The sequence below is a fragment of the Macaca fascicularis genome, chromosome 18 (assembly GCF_037993035.2).
Source record: "Macaca fascicularis isolate 582-1 chromosome 18, T2T-MFA8v1.1".
NCBI lineage: Eukaryota > Metazoa > Chordata > Mammalia > Primates > Cercopithecidae > Macaca > Macaca fascicularis.
Genome location: NC_088392.1, coordinates 2,245,409 through 2,261,865, shown reverse-complemented (window position 1 = coordinate 2,261,865; position 16,457 = coordinate 2,245,409). Strand labels below are relative to the sequence as shown.

Genomic DNA, 16,457 nt, shown 5'->3' with positions numbered 1-16,457 from the left:
TGGACACGTTTAGGTGCTTGGATGGGAAGTAAAGCCTGAGGGAGACCTGCCACACGTGACAGGCCTGTAAAGCAGAAAAGAGAGGCAACATCCAGAATGATCTGTGGGCTTCACGGGGTCAGACTAAGAACCTCCAAGTCATTCTGCAGCTAATGAGGAACCACGGGCCAATTCAGAGCCGGAGCAGCTGTGACCGGCCCTGTTCTTCAAGACAGAGCTGGCAGGCACATCAGGGGCACCACGTAGAGAAAGGGGCAGCCAGCAGTCAGGGAGAGCGTGGCCCTGATGGAGGCCCGGTGGGAGGTGCCCACTCCGCCTATGACCAGAGATTGAGAAAAATAAGAACTGGGAAAAACACATACCCGAACTTCTTTCTTTTCTTCTTATGTCTGGAATCTAGTCTGCAGTAACTTTAGGATTTTATGTTAAGGTGTTCAACGAAAAGTAGTTAACACCCCAAGATAATTTCACTAGGGAAGTCTGAGGATGCTGTTCTGTCCACCAAGCAAACTCCTAACCTCGGCTGGGCTGGGCAGACCCCTGCCTTGGTCAGTCTCTTTTTCAGATCATCACCAGGCAGGCTGTAGAGTGTTCAAAGTAAAGATGTTATTTTCCCCGGATTATTTAACGTAAGATTTCTCAAAGTATAAGATATACAACTATCCCCTGATTTTTTTTTTTCTTTTTGGTCTAGGAAATCCAATTTTCAATATGAGGTCAGGATTATAAGCAAATCCTTCTGATGCTTCCTTCTCTTTGTTGCCCCTCTCTCCGTTTCATTGCTTACTTAGGAAGAAATGCAGAAGGAAAGATGATGAGAAAGAAACTGTCTGGAGTTCACTTCAAGAGACTCAGTGTCTTTATTTTCGAAAACCATCAGAATCCAGGGAAGAAGCTGTGAAGTTGCCTGAATATGAACTGCAGTTTTGACCCCGGGCAACTTTTCAGAGGATAAGTACCTGGGAGGGTGAATAAAATGAGTAACAATTTTCAGAGGCTAAATAGAGAGGGATCTGTATACCAACAACACAGACACAGGAAATTTCTGACGGATCCTGGACCGCCCTCCGGGAGTGAAGGGTACCCCACACTCAGGTCCCCCATCCCCCTAAATGTCCACTCTCAGGGGACCTCCGCACACACTGGCCACTGCTTCTCTCCTGGACACAAAAGGCCACTGTCCCGATGCCAGGAGGGTTGGGGGTGTCAGCAGCCTCAGAGGTGGACACAGCTTCAGGGGCAGCAGGACACTCAGGGAAGAAAGAAATATGTGAACTCTCATGGACTCTCTGTAATAGGAGAGTGCGGAGGTGATGGGCTCCCATAGCAGGGTGTGGCCCCCAGCCCTGCTCAGCTGCCTCCACCAGGGGTGTTCACTGGCCCCCATTCTCACACCCCAGAAGATCATCCCAGATGCGCTCACATCCCAGCCGAACAGCGCTGTGTGCTCTTGAGAATAGCTGTCCTGCAACAGGATGGAGGCTGAACACTAGCATTGGAATCTTAGTTTATCAAAGTACTTCATTAAATTTGCCCCAAAATTCTAGAGTTTCAGCTCTAAATAAAATTAACAATTTTTATTTAAATATTTAATATCTGTTACCTGAATTGCACATTTTAATTTTTAGTCATTTTAAAATATTTTATAAGAGAAATAACTTTGAAGCATCGTTGAATTTTTTTTATTTTTAACATTTATGTTTTCGATAAAAACTCTATTAAAATTTCTCATACCGGCCGGGAGCAGTGGCTTACACCTGTGATCCCAGCACTTTGGGGGGCCGAAGCAGGTGGATCACAAGCTCAAGAGATCAAGACCATCCTGGACAACATGGTGAAACCCCATCTCTACTAAAAATACAAAAATTACCTGGACGTGGTGGCGTGCAACTGTAGTCCCAGCTACTCAGGAGGCTGAGGCAGGAGAATGGCTTGAACCCAGGAGATGGAGATTGCAGTGAGCCGAGATTATGCCACTACACTCCAGCCTGGTGACAGAGCGAGACTCTGTCCAAAAAAGAAAAAAAGAAAAGAAAAAAAATTCTTATGCCTTGGATACAATAATATTTTACTTGTCAGTCCTTTAAATCAGGTGTTGCAAAACATTTTTTCTAAAAGGCCGAGGCCTGGTGACCATGGCCTCTGCCACAGCCATTGACTCTGCAGAGTGGGGAGGAGGCAGCCATAGATGATACATCACAAAATGGGAATAGCCATTTTCCAATAAAACTTTATTTACAAAACAGGTATCTAGTCCAAGAGCGGCTGACTCTGAGTCCATCATTACTCAATAGAAGATAACTTATGTGACAACTTTGATTGTAATAAAATAAGTAATTTCATTGAAATAAAGGCCTAACAAATACATTTTACATATTAAATAGAAAATGATTAATGGATTGTCATATGTTTGTGTTATTATTGACCCAAAACTCACGGCCCTAGCAACGAAACTTCTAGATGTGCTCCACTGTGATCAACTTGAGCCGCTTTGAAACGTGCTGTTTCAGGCCTGTATTTTTACATATATTTTTCTATTTCATCATCATGAAGGTCCACAGGTCAAGGCAGGAAAACAGGAGCATGAGACAAACCCGCAGCATTTAGCTGGGTCAGTATAGTGTTTGGCAGAAGCTGTGTGGGCTTCCGTGTGCTCTGTGATCCCACCGTCCGACTGTGAGGGGTGTGCCTGTACAAAGGTTCAAATGCACTATTTCCTGGGGCCACACTGAAGAAATTAAAAGGAAGTCCACATGAGAAGTGAAACATTCTTCCCAGGGCACTGGACTTGTCTCTCACTGGTTTGGGGGCCCCTGCCTCCTCCGGTACGATGTTTTTCCAAAACTAGATCAAGAAGACCCAGCGCGGGATGAGCACTCTGCAAGGCTGTTTCCGGGTGCGTCTCACCGCGTGAGGCTGTTTCCGTGTGTGTATCACCGCATCACAGAAGGATGAGCACTCAGTGAGGCTGTTTCCGGGTGCGTCTCACCGCATCACAGAAGGATGAGCACTCAGTGAGGCTGTTTCCCGGTGCGTCTCACCGCATCACAGAAGGATGAGCACTCGGTGAGGCTGTTTCCGGGTACGTCTCACTGCATCACAGAAGGATGAGCACTCAGCGAGGCTGTTTCCGGGTGTGTTTCACCGCATCACAGAAGGATGAGCACTCCGCGAGGCTGTTTCCGGGTGTGTCTCACTGCATCACAGAGACCGCCAAACAGGTGTTACGGGGAGGGCATGTGACTGGGAAATGAAACGTAGTTTGATTTTGACGAGGCCAAAGTCAGAAAATTAATTTTTCAATGTATATTTCCTCTCTTAAGTCAGTCTTTGCCAATGAAATGTTGAGATAACTAGTAAATTCTCTCTTAAAACATTTCCCCCTCATGATGTGTACAACTGGCTGAAAGTGGATTCAAGATGTTTAGACAAATGGGAAAAAGTATGTTTTTACCAGGATAATTCAAACCTCGACCTCGCCCACTCCCTGGTTATTCTTGAATTCACACATGCACAGTATTTTCAGCACACTTTTGAATGAGGAAACCTGGAAATAGGAAAAGTGGCTTTTTAAGTAAATATTTAAATACTTTCGTTAATGCAGAAGAATCAGATAAACTAATTCAGGCTTCAAAATAGTTTTCCTGGAATTATTCAATTTAACTCCTTTATAAAGTTAAATCAAATAATTGATAAATCTACTTTTTTTTTAAGTAGACACCTTCCATCAGAGCTTTTATGGGAACTCTACATATAACATTTTAGAAGGTGAATTTCTAGATTTATCCAAACCCAATTTAGATTTACAAAAATTACCAAAAAAAAAAAAAGTTATTCTTTCCTTGGTGAAACCTTAAAGCTAGCATCCCAAAATAATTTTAAGAGCAGGAATTTTTTAAAAAACAATCTCTGTCTTAAATAATGTTTCCTACAAGCAAATCCTGAGAGGGGGATGTGGGAACACACGTTTTAGGAAAGAACCGAGAAGAAACCCCTTCGAGGACGGGGCGTGCAGGAGAGGAAGGGGGGGTCCTGGAAAACTGGGTCTCAGGACAAGTCCAGCCCAGAGCACGAAGCCAAAGTGCTTTTGCAGCTCGGACCCTGCTCTGAAGTGCCCTATGGTCAGTACTGGCCATTGTCTGGGCTGTGGGAAAAGAGGGCCTCCTTCTGCAGGGCAGGTGCCCTCGCTGGCCAAGGGCAGGCACCAGAGAGCAGGCCTGGGCCACCTCCATCCACAGCCACACTGTCCCTGGGAAGCAAAGGCAGCCAAGGGCTTCCTCAAGGATAAAACGCAGGCATCTGATGGAAGGAGAAATGAGAACTGGGTAGGAGACCGAGGCGGACATTGAACAGCGAAGTAGCAGGGTAGCAGCAGGGTCACGCACGGAGCATCCTAGGATTCTGAGAGGACACAGCTTGCGGAGGGGGAAGAGAAGGTGTTGAGTAGGTGAGCAAGGCCAGGACCTGATGGGGGACACCCTTGGGCCTGGTGCAGGGCGGGAGGTGGCACAGCAGGACTCACACTCGGGGTGGAAGAGCTAAGCACTGAGCACATATGGAAGCCCCCCGACCCTCTCATAAGATGGGAATATCAGAAAAGACACACAGGAGAGGAAGAGGAGGGGCTGCTGTTAACTGTTTAAAGTCACTTACAATTATTCATCACACACTATGAATTGTTTCAAAAGTCAAAATTCAGTTCGATTCCAAGCCATAAGGAATAGGAAAATTGTTTACATACAAGAGAATATTACCCGAGTCCAAACTGGAATTCAAAGTTGCCTTTTTGCAAAAACGATGAACAAGTTTCCCCCTAAAACATTAAACCTTCAGCATTTAGAAATGTGGGGTGGAGAGCAAGAGGGGGCCCATGGGGCTGCCATGGTTTGAACGTTTATGTCCCTCCAAAATCCATGTTGCAAGGGAATTCCCAAAGTAACACTGTTAAGAGGTGGGGTCCAGGAAGTGATGAGGCCCTGAAGTCTTGTGGCTGGAAGGAAGCAACTGGGCTTTTCCCTCCCTCCCATCCATCTCCCATCCTTCCCCTACCCCTACCCTATCTGCCCTCCCACCCCTCCCCCATCCACCCTCCCACCCCTCCCCCCATTCCCCCTCCCATCCCTCTCCCATCCACCCCCATTCCCCCATCCACCCCATCCATCCCCCTATCTGCCTCCATCCCTCCCCACTCCACCCCATCCCTCCCCACTATCTGCCCTCTCACCCCTCCCCCATCCACCCTCCCACCTCTCCCCTTATCCACCCTCCCATTCTTCCCCCATCCACCCTCCCAATCCTCCCCCATCTGCCCTCCCCATCCACCCTTCCATCTCTCCCCCCATCCACCCTCCCATACCACCCGCACACTCCCTCCCATCCCTCCCCAATCCACCCTTCCATCCATCCCACCACATGAGGACAGGTTCTCATCCCCTCAGCGGGGTCCAGCAAGAGGCACCATCTTGACGTAGAGACCAAGTTCTCACCAACACCAAGTCTGCCAGCACTTGGATCTTGGCTTCCCAGCCCCTAGAACTGTGAGAGATAAGTTGCTGTTCTTTATAAATGACCCAGTCTCTGGTGTTTTGTTGCAGCAGCACAAATAGGCAGACAGAGAGAGGAGGCACGAGCTGCTTCTCCCAGGCCCGGGGCTGGCATCCTCAATGGAGCTCGATGCTGTGGCCCGTTGGGGAAGGGTCATTTTCAGGGAATCCCTGGTGAGGTTTGCATGGAGCTAGCTTTAATCAGATGAAAATGACCAGCTCTTTCCAAATTTCCTACAGCAAGGCCTACTCATGACACTCAGCTTCAGCCAGCTCTCCTGTCTCTTCAATGCCATGAGGCCACATAAGACTCCCAAATGCAAAGCAAGAGCATGGTCTGATTCAGACTCAGACTCCCCCGAACATGTGGAGATACAGGAAGGAGATGGATTGGAGATGTGTTTCATGTGAAAAATCAAAGATTCAATTAAGCTCAAACGGAAAGGAGAAAATTCAAAGGGAAGCCAAAGCTCTTTCCCCCATTAAAGCCTAAGTCCTCGGCTGGGCACAGTGGCCTGTGCTCGCTGTAATCCCAACACGTCGGGAGGCCAAGATGGGAGGATAACTTGAGGACAGGAGTTTGAGATGACCCTGGGCAACATAGCGAGACGCTGTCTCTGCAAAAAATAAAAAACGTAGCTGGACACAGTGGGGGGCACCTGTGATTCCGGTTACTTGAGAAGCTGAGGCAGGAGGATCTCTCAAGCCCAGGGGTTTGAGGCTGCAGTGAGCTGTGATCACACCACTGTACTCCATCCTGAGCAACAGAATAAGACCCTTTCTTGAAAAACAAAACAAAAACCTGACTCCTCTTAGGAAACGATACCCTTTCTACACTAGATTTTTTTTTTAACAATCTTGTAACCATTTGCTCTCATGATTTTTGCTCTGTGACTTTATTCCCAAATTATTCTGCAAAATCCTCTGTGATACTCAAATCATGAAACAACTACATAAAAACGATTTTCCCAAGGCATGATTTTTTATCAAAAGATTTGGAGCACGCAGAGTCCCTGACATTAAGCTGCTCCCAGCATTGAAGAGCCCTCCTGATCTGGAGCAATAAAAGCATTTTTGTTAAAGTTTTTTTGCACTTTGAATGTCTTGCCTTTTGTTGATTGAAGCCATATTTCTGGTGTCATTTTAATAGTTTCTGTGTGCATTTTCATTATCTATTAAACTTGTAGTTTGATTATAGGTATAATGAATAATTTTTCTGTCATTTACATTCTAAAAGAAGTGCATTCATGAAATAGCATGCAATCTGACTTCACCATAAATTCTCTTCTTCGACATTCATTTGGTCAGATTCACAAAGGCTTAATGTCAGATTATTATTTCTGGCATTCACTCATCAGCACCTCCCCAAAATACCCTACCTTAAGATGTGATTCTCTGATACTCATACCAGAAATAATTATCATGACATCCGCTGGCTGATGGAGGCTTTTCATTTTGTTCTTCCGCAACACGTTTAGTCAAATGTGGGCACCAATTGCAAGATCACAGAAGCTGTATTTTTTGCTACAATGGGAGCATATACTCTCACTCAACAGTACTAAAGATTTAGTAGATGAAAAGGTGAGACTTACAAGGTCCACTTCAACATACAGGCTGAGCTATACAGCTGCCCTTCCACGCACCCCCAAGATTTCAACCTATTGCATGAGAGGTTCACTGTGGCCTAAAGTGAAGTTACATTAAATGACTGCATAAAATAAAGTATCTACCAAATACCTTTTCTTTCTGGATGAAATTCTTTATCTGCAAGGCTGGACTCAGCGTGCTCGGGGAAATGAGTAGGTCTACATGAACGGTGAGCCTCCAGGAACGCAGCTTCTCCATGGATTTTATCTTTTCCACTTCGTATTTGAATCTGAATGTACTGATGGGTGATCATTTGGAGGCAGAGTGCAAGATTCCACTCATTCTTCACTTCTCTCTCCTGAAATAATGGACACCCACCCATGCACACGCGATATAAAATACAAAATAATAAATATCAGTAGTAAAGAAAAATATTAACTTTTCTTAAATACTAGCTTTTCTTGTATATTTTTCCTAAAAATGCAAACTTCTCTTTATAGCTTATGTAAAAGTCCCAGGAAATGTTAAGCAAAGTTTGAAGGGGAGGATCTTTTTTTCCTACCGAACACCACCCCCTCCCCACCTCCATCCCTCCTTCCCCCCCCACCGCACCCACCCACAGAAAGTGCCTTGGTCGCCTGGAGCCTGGGGCAGAGTTTAAAGGAGCGATGAAAGTTCCCTGTACCCAGAGGGAAAAAGAGCTCCCCTACACCCCAGGAAGGTTCACAGATCCTCCCGAGGAAAATCAGCCTGGAATACTCACCCTGAAGGTTATGGGCAGGCGAGGAAGGCCCTGTCCTTCCAAACCCACTGTGGCTGGAACGGTGGGGAGAGCTGTGTTCTCCTCTCAGAAGGCGGCGTGGTGCTGCCCACTGCTGTGGTCCGTTTATCGGCCCTGGAATTGGACATTAATTAGCACTTTATTTGCTGTTGTGCTCCTTTTTCTGCAAATATTTCCTCTGGGGCCACAGCAGCCATTTCCTGCCCTTTCATCTTTCCCCACTCGTAATTGAACCCTGGGCCTCCTCAGCTGGGGATGCCGAATAGCCGGGCGGGGGAAGGAGCTTGAAGGGAGGCCCGTCTTCTCTCTGATCACAGCAAGAGTGAAACCTGCGCGAGGGGCTCCCGGATAAAAGGAATAAAGGTGAGATGTGACAAACTGAATTCCGCACGCTGCGTGTTTTTAAGCAGGGGAAGCTTAGGAGCTTGGCGTTTTCAGTTTGGGAGGTGTGCACACTGGCAGCTGTGCAGTGGCAGTAAATGGAAACAGTGAACACCACAAATGATGTGGCCACTGTGTCCCAGGCCCACTCCCCACGCCCCGTCCACACTCAGGCAGCCTGGCCTCAGTTGTTTCCGAGAGGAGACCCAGGCTGAATGTGTTCAGGGCGTCCTCAGAGACGCCTCGGCTCTTGGGGTGGTGGCAGCTGGCTTTTTGAACCCAAGAAGCTGAACCCAAAGTTATACTGGCCTCGAAATGAAGGAATAAATAGCTCATTAAGAAGCGCACAGAGTCACGACAACCACGCAACTGTCAAACACAGTGGGAGCGGACCCACTCCACAGATGCACGCCCGTCACGTGGGCTTCCGGGCTTGCAGGAGGAGGGTCACAGATAAATGTTCTGTCCATGGTCCATGAAGGCACGTGGTCCTGTGTCATACCGGGAGCTCTGAGGGTCCTCATGCATCCTCTGGAAAACAGAAAACAAAACACAAAGGCACTGGGGTCATGGCGACCCGGTTTGATAGCACACCCTCAAGTTGTATCCAAGAGTGTTCACACAGGTAAACACCCCAATGTTCATTCCAGTTCACATAATTTATTAAACCAGCTATGAAAAATGCCAGCAGATGGAACCCCCTTCTCATTCTGAAGACGTCCAATTCAGGTATGAGGAGAGCACCAGAAATAGAACAGAATGTGTTTCTTGCTTCATCTCTCAAGCATTCCCTCCCAAACACAAAACGTAGAGGGGATTCAGGGAGGCAACTCTGCCAATCATTTTGTTTAAACATGAAAGGTTGCAAGAACCACCGCTCACCAGCGAGGAGAAAGTTCTCGTCAATCATATTAACCACTATTATTTTAATGTGGAAAGTTTCATAGTGAATATGAGTTTAGGCGGTGCCTCTTTATCTCCTTAGATCTGAAAATAGTTAAGAAACTCCAGTAAAGGTTTATTTTTCTTTTGATCTTAGTCTTAGGAAATAAGCCATATGTAAGGCCATTTCCGTCTGAGGGTTCACGAATTTCCTCATCTAATACAGTTCTGCCGGGGGAAGGCTGAATAAATTATTATATCAATGTAAAAGTAGTAAACACTTTTGTGGTGCAGTTTGCGTGTTTGGCCCCTTCCACCACCCACTTGTGAGACGCTGCCCCCCGCTCTCGGGAAAGCACCTCCACTTCTCTGTCAGCACAGCAAACTTCTCTGGAGAAGCCTGAGTGCATGCGTGGAGCTGCTGCCCCCAGCTTCTCCGCGGTGGGTCTGTTCGAGCCCCACCTGCTCCCTTAGGCTGGGTGCTGCAGCCCCCACCAGCCCCTCAGGTCCTGCTGCGGGTCACCTCTCAGGATGGATGCTGTCACACCAGAGTCCATGCCCCGTGCTACAGACAGAGCCGTGTTCCCCAAAGAGATGTATGGACGTCCTACCCACGGTGTCGGGGATGTGACTGGAAATAGGGCCATCAAAAGCCATCAGTGAGTTAAGACGAGGCCACAGTGGAACGCCAGGTGAGTGGCGACTTCACGACATGAGGGAAACGTGGGCGCAGACACGGACACCGCAGGAAGACGCGGAGGCAGGGCTAGACTGAGGCTCTCGCAAGCCCCGGAGCCGGAGGACCAGAGCTGGGGGAGGCAGGGAAGGGTCCTCCCTGGAGCCTCCGGAAGGAGAACGATGAGGTTAAATGTCTGTGGTTTAGACCATCTGGTCCGCGGTGCTGGGCACAGCAGCCCCAGGCTCCTCATGCCCCGCCCCAGGCACTGGTGCTCCTCTTGGGCCTCCTCTGGGAGCTGCATCCTGGCAGGGTCTGTGCAAAGGGGCCATGGGACCACTCCCCATCCATAGTCACAGTGTCTCCAGTGACACACGCATTTGTATCCGGATGTCTCTGTTCAGCCTCAGTCCCATCTCCTCGCGAGGCTCGGGGGAGTCTCCGGTAGCTAACGCTACATCCAGCGCAGAAAAGCCTCTGTCAGGACGCAAGCACATGGAGCGACACGCTGCGGCCCAGCTCTCCAGCTTCCTAGGAGCTCACGCAGCTAGTGTTCTCCAGCCCTCATGCACGTGGACCCTGGTGGGACGGGCCTTTCCGTGCCGCTGTCCCACCACCTAGGCTCAAACCGCAGCCCCCACGCCCCTCCCAGGAATCCCCGCCATGGGGTCAGCTCCTGAGGGCCCCGTTTGTGTCTGTCCACCCCTCAGCAGAAAGTCAGGCCACACTGGTAAACAATTGCCAAACTGAACCACAGCCCTCAGAAGTAAGCAGATCAAAGTTGTATTACCTTTGATGAGGAAATGAGGTTTAAGATATCACATGGTTTACAGTTAAGACCCTGTGGGGAGGAGCTCTATTCTTACACAACTTTGTGTCCTGAGTTTGTACATTCCCTGGGTGACAACCAGCAAGGGGGGCGTTAAGGAATGGTGCTGAGCACCAGCTCGCTCACCTCCCTCCCCTAAGAGCCTGGGAAAATGCACCATGAAAATTACCTGGAACCACAGAAGAGACTCGAGTTCCCTCCCATCAAAGAGCCTCCATTCTTTTTTTTTTTTTTCTTTTTCTTTTATTTTTTTAAGATGAAGTCTCGCTCTGTCACCTAAGCTGGAGTGCAGTGGCACGATCTCAGCTCACTGCAACCTCCGCCTCCAGGGTTCGAGCGATTCTCCTGCCTCAGCCTCCTGAGTAGCTGGAATTATAGGTGCACGCCACCATGCCCAGCTAATTTTTGCATTTTTAGTAGAGACGGGGTTTCACCATGTTGGTCAGGCTAGTCTCAAACTTCTGACCTCATGATCCGCCTGCCTCGGCCTCCCAAAGTGTTGGGATTACAGGTGTGAGCCACCACGCCCGGCCAAAGACCCTCCATTCTAAGACAAGCGACATTTACAGGGATTCACGCAAACTGAGATGCTTCAGTGAAAACATAACTGCTCATGCTCCATGTCATTTTATGGCGTCGTTCTTCCCCCGAGTGGATGGAGTTTCTCCTATGGCAGAACCCTTACTTCCCGACACACCTTCCTCTCTGAGAGCAGGAAGGAAAACCCATTGTTCACCTCCAGCCCTTTTCCATTTTCCTTATCTCAAGGTTTTGTGGGAGGTTGGAGTTTTTCTTTTTTCAGGATGGGGGACGTGGGAGTGCACCACTCAGACCAGGAAAACACGGAGACACCTGCCTGGGTTTGCAGAGCCATCTTACAAGACCTGAGTGTTCCCCAAAAATCAAAAGTCTGTGCCATTACAGGCTGTAAACTCACTGTGAGCAAACTCACTTCACCACCACATTCCACCCGCTGCTGCCCACCTCAGGGCCTTGATGCGGTGCTCATGGTGACCAGGAGCACAGATTTGGCCAGGTCAGTTCCCGTTAGAGGAGGCCAGGACGCCCTGGAGAACACTGTCTTGGGAATACAGGGAGGGAGCAAGGGCAGGGCCCCCTGGCAGGCCCCGATGGTGCCGAGAGTGTCCCACACTTTCCAGGAGATGTGCACCCACGACAACACGGTACAAAAGGCACCGCCTGGAGGCCCAGCCAAGCTCCGCTCCAAGAACTAGTTTGGCAAACTAGACCACTCACCCTCCTTCCAAAGAGGGAAGTAAGGAATCCAAGAAGGACCGCGATTTGCCTGGGCTCTTGGGGCGAAGGTGTGATTCAGCACAAGGCCCTTAGGAGCCCGTGGCCCCTGCTCTCCCACCCTTCCTCTGTTTGTTTCTACACTAACTTCTTTTTTATTTCTCTACAGAATGCAAACGGTAGCAGATAGAAGGGCTTGGGATGCGGTGCCATGGAAGGGAAAGATGGGAATTTAAATCCAGGCCATCTGGAGCTGGTCCTGTTTCAGCCCCTGGTAAAGACGGATCACTTCCTTTCCTGAGCCTCCATTTATTTATCTTAAATACAGACAGTGCTTGAGTCACGGATGTCCTGAATGTTCGAGCTCGAAGGAGCCTCGGCCATTGCATGTCCCACCCGCCCACCGTTCAGTCAGGAAGCCAAAGCCCAGAGGAGTGATGTCTCAAAGTTCACAGAACACGGCCTAGAATTCAGGGATGCAGAGCGCCTGCTTGGTAACTTATCCCCTGTGTGGTGATGCTTCTGATCCCACAGCAATGCTATGCTTCTCCAAGACAGATTCCAATCCCACTGCAATGCTGGGCTTCTCCAAGACAGATTCCAATCCCACCGCAATGCTGGGCTTCTCCAAGGCAGATTCCGATCCCGCAGCAATGCCACGCTTCTCCAGGGCTGGAGCAGAGCACATGCCGAATGAAATGTATTTGGCATCTTTGTGACCTACCAGACTCCTCACGAGATGAGTGAAGCATATTGATTCACGCATCTAATGGAATTTTCGGCACTGCTCTGCTGTATCCTCACCTGTGTCTTCACCATGATGGAACCCTGGACCCACATCCTACCTTCTTCAGTAAGAGGAGCTGCCGCAGCAGGAGGCAGCCACATGAGCAATGGATTCGCTGAGCCCACCTCACACCCGCAGGACCCTTCCCGGGCCACAGCCTCTGCAGTCGGCTCCCAGTCTCCTGTACACACTGTCTATTAACCCCAAGAAAGGAGATGAAGAACATCGCAGTAAACAGAGGCCATCGCTGCAGCTCCTCTGCCCTCTGCTGAAAGTCCCTAGGCACCCAGCAGAGTTGCCAGGTCCACCTCTCCACCTTCCATTCCTTGGGTGTCCCTGGCAGGTTAGAGGTTAAAACAGACAGAGCAGCTGGGGTGGGCAGGGTTCCTTTGCTGATAGGAAAGTGCCACCAATACCACAGTCAGAGGTTCAGGGAAACATACCCCAAGGACGGGCATGCCTGGGAGGGACCAAGTGGCCAAGGGCAGCACGCCCCAGCGGGAACGGTGGACCCCAACCAGGTTTGATTGGGGCTGGTGATTCCTCTACCCCTGGGGCAGCCACACTGTGAAGAGAGGGGAGGCTGTGTCCACATGGAGGTGCAGGTGCTCCTACTCAGAGGAGGAAACACACTTTAGTGTAGGCCGTGGGGAACTTTGTTCAAAACAGTTCACAGCTTTCTTGTGTTTTTAATAATCTTTCAAATGTTTCAAGTCCAAGGTCAGGAGCTGTGGACAGCCTGTCGAATGTGCTTTGCTCGCCCACCCAGTTGTGGAGACACCCCCACGCCATCGACTGAGCCAGGCCAAGGCCTTTTGTTCTCTCTGCAGCGAGTTCACCAGGGGCACGGAGGCCTCGGGACCCTCCCTCAGGTCTGCAGTGACCTCTCAGGACCCTCCCCCCAGATCTGCAGTAACTTCCCAGGACCCAGCCCCCAGGGTCTGTAGTAACCTCGCAGGTCCTCCCCCAGGGTCTGCCATAACCTCTCGGGCGCCTCCCCCAGGTCTGCAGTGACCTCTCGGGACCCACCCCTAGGTCTGCGGTGACCTCTCGGGACCCACCCCTAGGTCTGCGGTGACCTCTCAGGACCCTTCCACAGGTCTGTGGTAACCTCAAGAAAGGCTTTCCTTGTGTGTCTCACCTCCGCTCCCCAGAGCTGCCACAACAAACCACGGTGTGTGCTGGAGCGAAAACACCCAAGAGAAGTCAGGCTTCCAGTGCCCACACGGCACTGCCCGGTTCACTTTCAGGACAGCATCCGATAAATCATGAGATCTTCAGCTCTTACTGTACAATCATAGGCTTCGCGTTAGATGACCTTGCCCAACCGCAGGCTAACAGGAGCGTTCTGAGCATGTTTAAGGCAGGCTGGACTGAGCCATGATGCTCGGAAGATTCAGTGTATTAAATGCTTTTTTGACTTACAGATTTTTCAACCTACCGTGGGTTCCTCAGAACTTAATCCCATGGTAAGTCGAGGGGACTCTGCACCCAAACTGGGTGGCTTAAAACAACAGAAACAAATTCTCACACAGTTCTGAAACCCACAAGCCCCGTATCAAGGTGTCGCGGGCCCTGCTCCCTCTGGGGCTCCAGGGGAGGATCCTTCCCGCCTCCTCCATCTTCCGCTGACCCCAGGCATTCCTTGGCTGCGGCTGCCTCTCCCGGTCCCTGGGTCTCTGTCCTCATCCTCACAGAGTCCTCCCTGTGCCTGCACCCGATTCTTTTCTTATGAGAACACTGGTCCTTAGATGCGGGACCCACCCTAAGTCTAGGCCTCTCCTTTGCTTATGAGAACACTGGTTCTTAGATGTGGGGCCCATCCTAAGTCTAGGCCTCCCCTTTTCTTATGAGAACACTGGTCCTTAGATGCGGGACCCACCCTAAATCTAGGATGGTGTCTTGAAATTCTTAACTCATTAAATCCCCCAAAACCTTGTTTTCTAATCAAGTCATATTCTCAAGTTACAGGTAGACCTGAATTTGGAGGGGATACTGTTAAACCGTCACAGGACTTACGGAAGATTCTGCGTTCTGAATGCAGAGAGCTGCGCTCTGAGCTAATGTTCTTTCCCCCCACATCTAACTAGGAAGAGCGTTTACCACTCGGTAATTATCTGCCGGTTTCCAGGAACAGTGCTGAGCTGTTAGGTCTGTCATCTCATTTAATCCTCATGATAACCCCAAAAGGAGCCATCATTGCCCCTTTCATAGAGCAGAAAACTGAGGTTTAGAAAAGTTAAGTTACGGGTAAGTGGCAGAACAGGAATTTTAACCGGGCCTTAACTTCTGCAGCGGGCAGCCTCTCTTAGAATAGAAATGAAGGAGACCCCGTGAAGAAGACCTAAGGGCTGAAAAGACGTCACCAGTCACAAGAGATCCAGCGCCTTCGGGGTCCCCAGGAGGATGTGTTCCCGTCTGCAGTGGGCTAGACCCTGGCAATGGCCGAGGAGGGCCCATGGAGCCCCAGCCTGTGAAACTACTTCCTGGCCTTGTGTTTGAGATGACGGCTGCCTGATATGGCTAATGAATTTTACAATCGAAAGCTAAAGTGAATTAGCTGTAGCAGATGTTTTTACTCTGGGAACTACCAGACCTTTCTGGCCATTCATTTATCCTTCAAGGGGATAAAACTTTCCCCCTCTATTATGTGTTGTCATTGGAGCATTGCACAACTTTATCAAACTTTTTATTCTGGAAACTGAATTAATTTTCTGCAAGGGGTTTTTTGTGTGGCTCTTTAATCACATTTACTGGGGAACATGTGTACGGAGGGCTGGAGAGCCGATTACGGCTTCCAGAAAGGCCACTTTCAAAAGGAGATTGCCCTCGCTCCCAAGGCCTCCATCTGAAGGTCCCCGGGTTTTGTGAAGAGGAAAAAATTAATTACTATTTTAATAACGAAGCCAGGCCTGCTGAAAATCCTCTTAGAGAGTAGCCGGGTGATGTAATGGCTTGCAGGGGGGATATTGAAAGCGCTGGCCACACAGCCTGCCCTGGCCTCCCTATTCAGTCCCTGTAAGATGATACGGGCTGCCGGGTCACACATTAGGGAATTAAAAATATAATAATAACACTTGTTTCTTGGGAAGGGGAAAAGTTGTGATCCTGAAATAACGGGTTGGCAGAAATTCACTCTCAGGCCTCCATCTTTGCCGGACGCTGTAAGCAGAGGAACAGGAAATTGGGGCTCTTCTCTCTCCGCAGGTTGGCTCCACAAAGCCCCCAAATTCTGACGGCCGCCGACTGAGCACCCCCAGGACAGCAACGCACGAGCTCTCGGCAGTGCTGAGACCTGGGGGACTCGGGGGTGCAATGGGTGGCTCTTGGGCTCGCGTCTTTCCAGGACCCAGGAGGCGACTGGGCTTGTATTCCCGTCTTTAATCCTCCACGCACATCATCTTTCTGGCTTCTAAAGGAAAAACTTGAGCTTCAGGTTTTTTCTTTCTTTTCATGTTTTCTTTTCTTTTTTTTTTTTTTTTTTTTTTTAGACAGAGTCTCACTCTGTCACCCAGGCTGGACTGCAGTGGCACAATGTTGGCTCACTGCAACCTCCGCCTCCCGGGTTCAAGTGATTCTCCCGCCTCAGCCTCCCGAGTAGCTGGGACTACAGGCGCCCGCCACCACGCCCGGCTAATTTTTGTATTTTTAGTAGAGACGGGGTTTTACCATGTTGGCCAGGATGGTCTCCATCTCTTGACCTTGTGGTCCACCCGCCTCGGCCTCTCAAAGTGCTG

At 49.5% G+C, this 16,457-nt stretch overlaps 1 long non-coding RNA gene across 3 annotated transcripts; it reads right to left on the bottom strand.

The window, feature by feature from the left end:
* Window positions 1-1,683: 1,683 nt before the first annotated feature.
* On the bottom strand, window positions 1,684-8,186 carry LOC135968185 (uncharacterized). 3 transcript variants are annotated; one of them, XR_012427144.1, is made up of 4 exons: window positions 7,894-8,186; window positions 7,281-7,488; window positions 3,455-3,547; window positions 1,684-3,243 (listed from the first exon to the last, which is right to left on the bottom strand). It is a non-coding gene; the product is annotated as an uncharacterized lncRNA (long non-coding RNA). The 3 variants fall into 3 exon arrangements; XR_012427143.1 differs by having other exon boundaries at window positions 1,684-3,196; XR_010582747.1 differs by having other exon boundaries at window positions 1,684-3,547; window positions 7,894-8,184.
* Window positions 8,187-16,457: the final 8,271 nt, after the last annotated feature.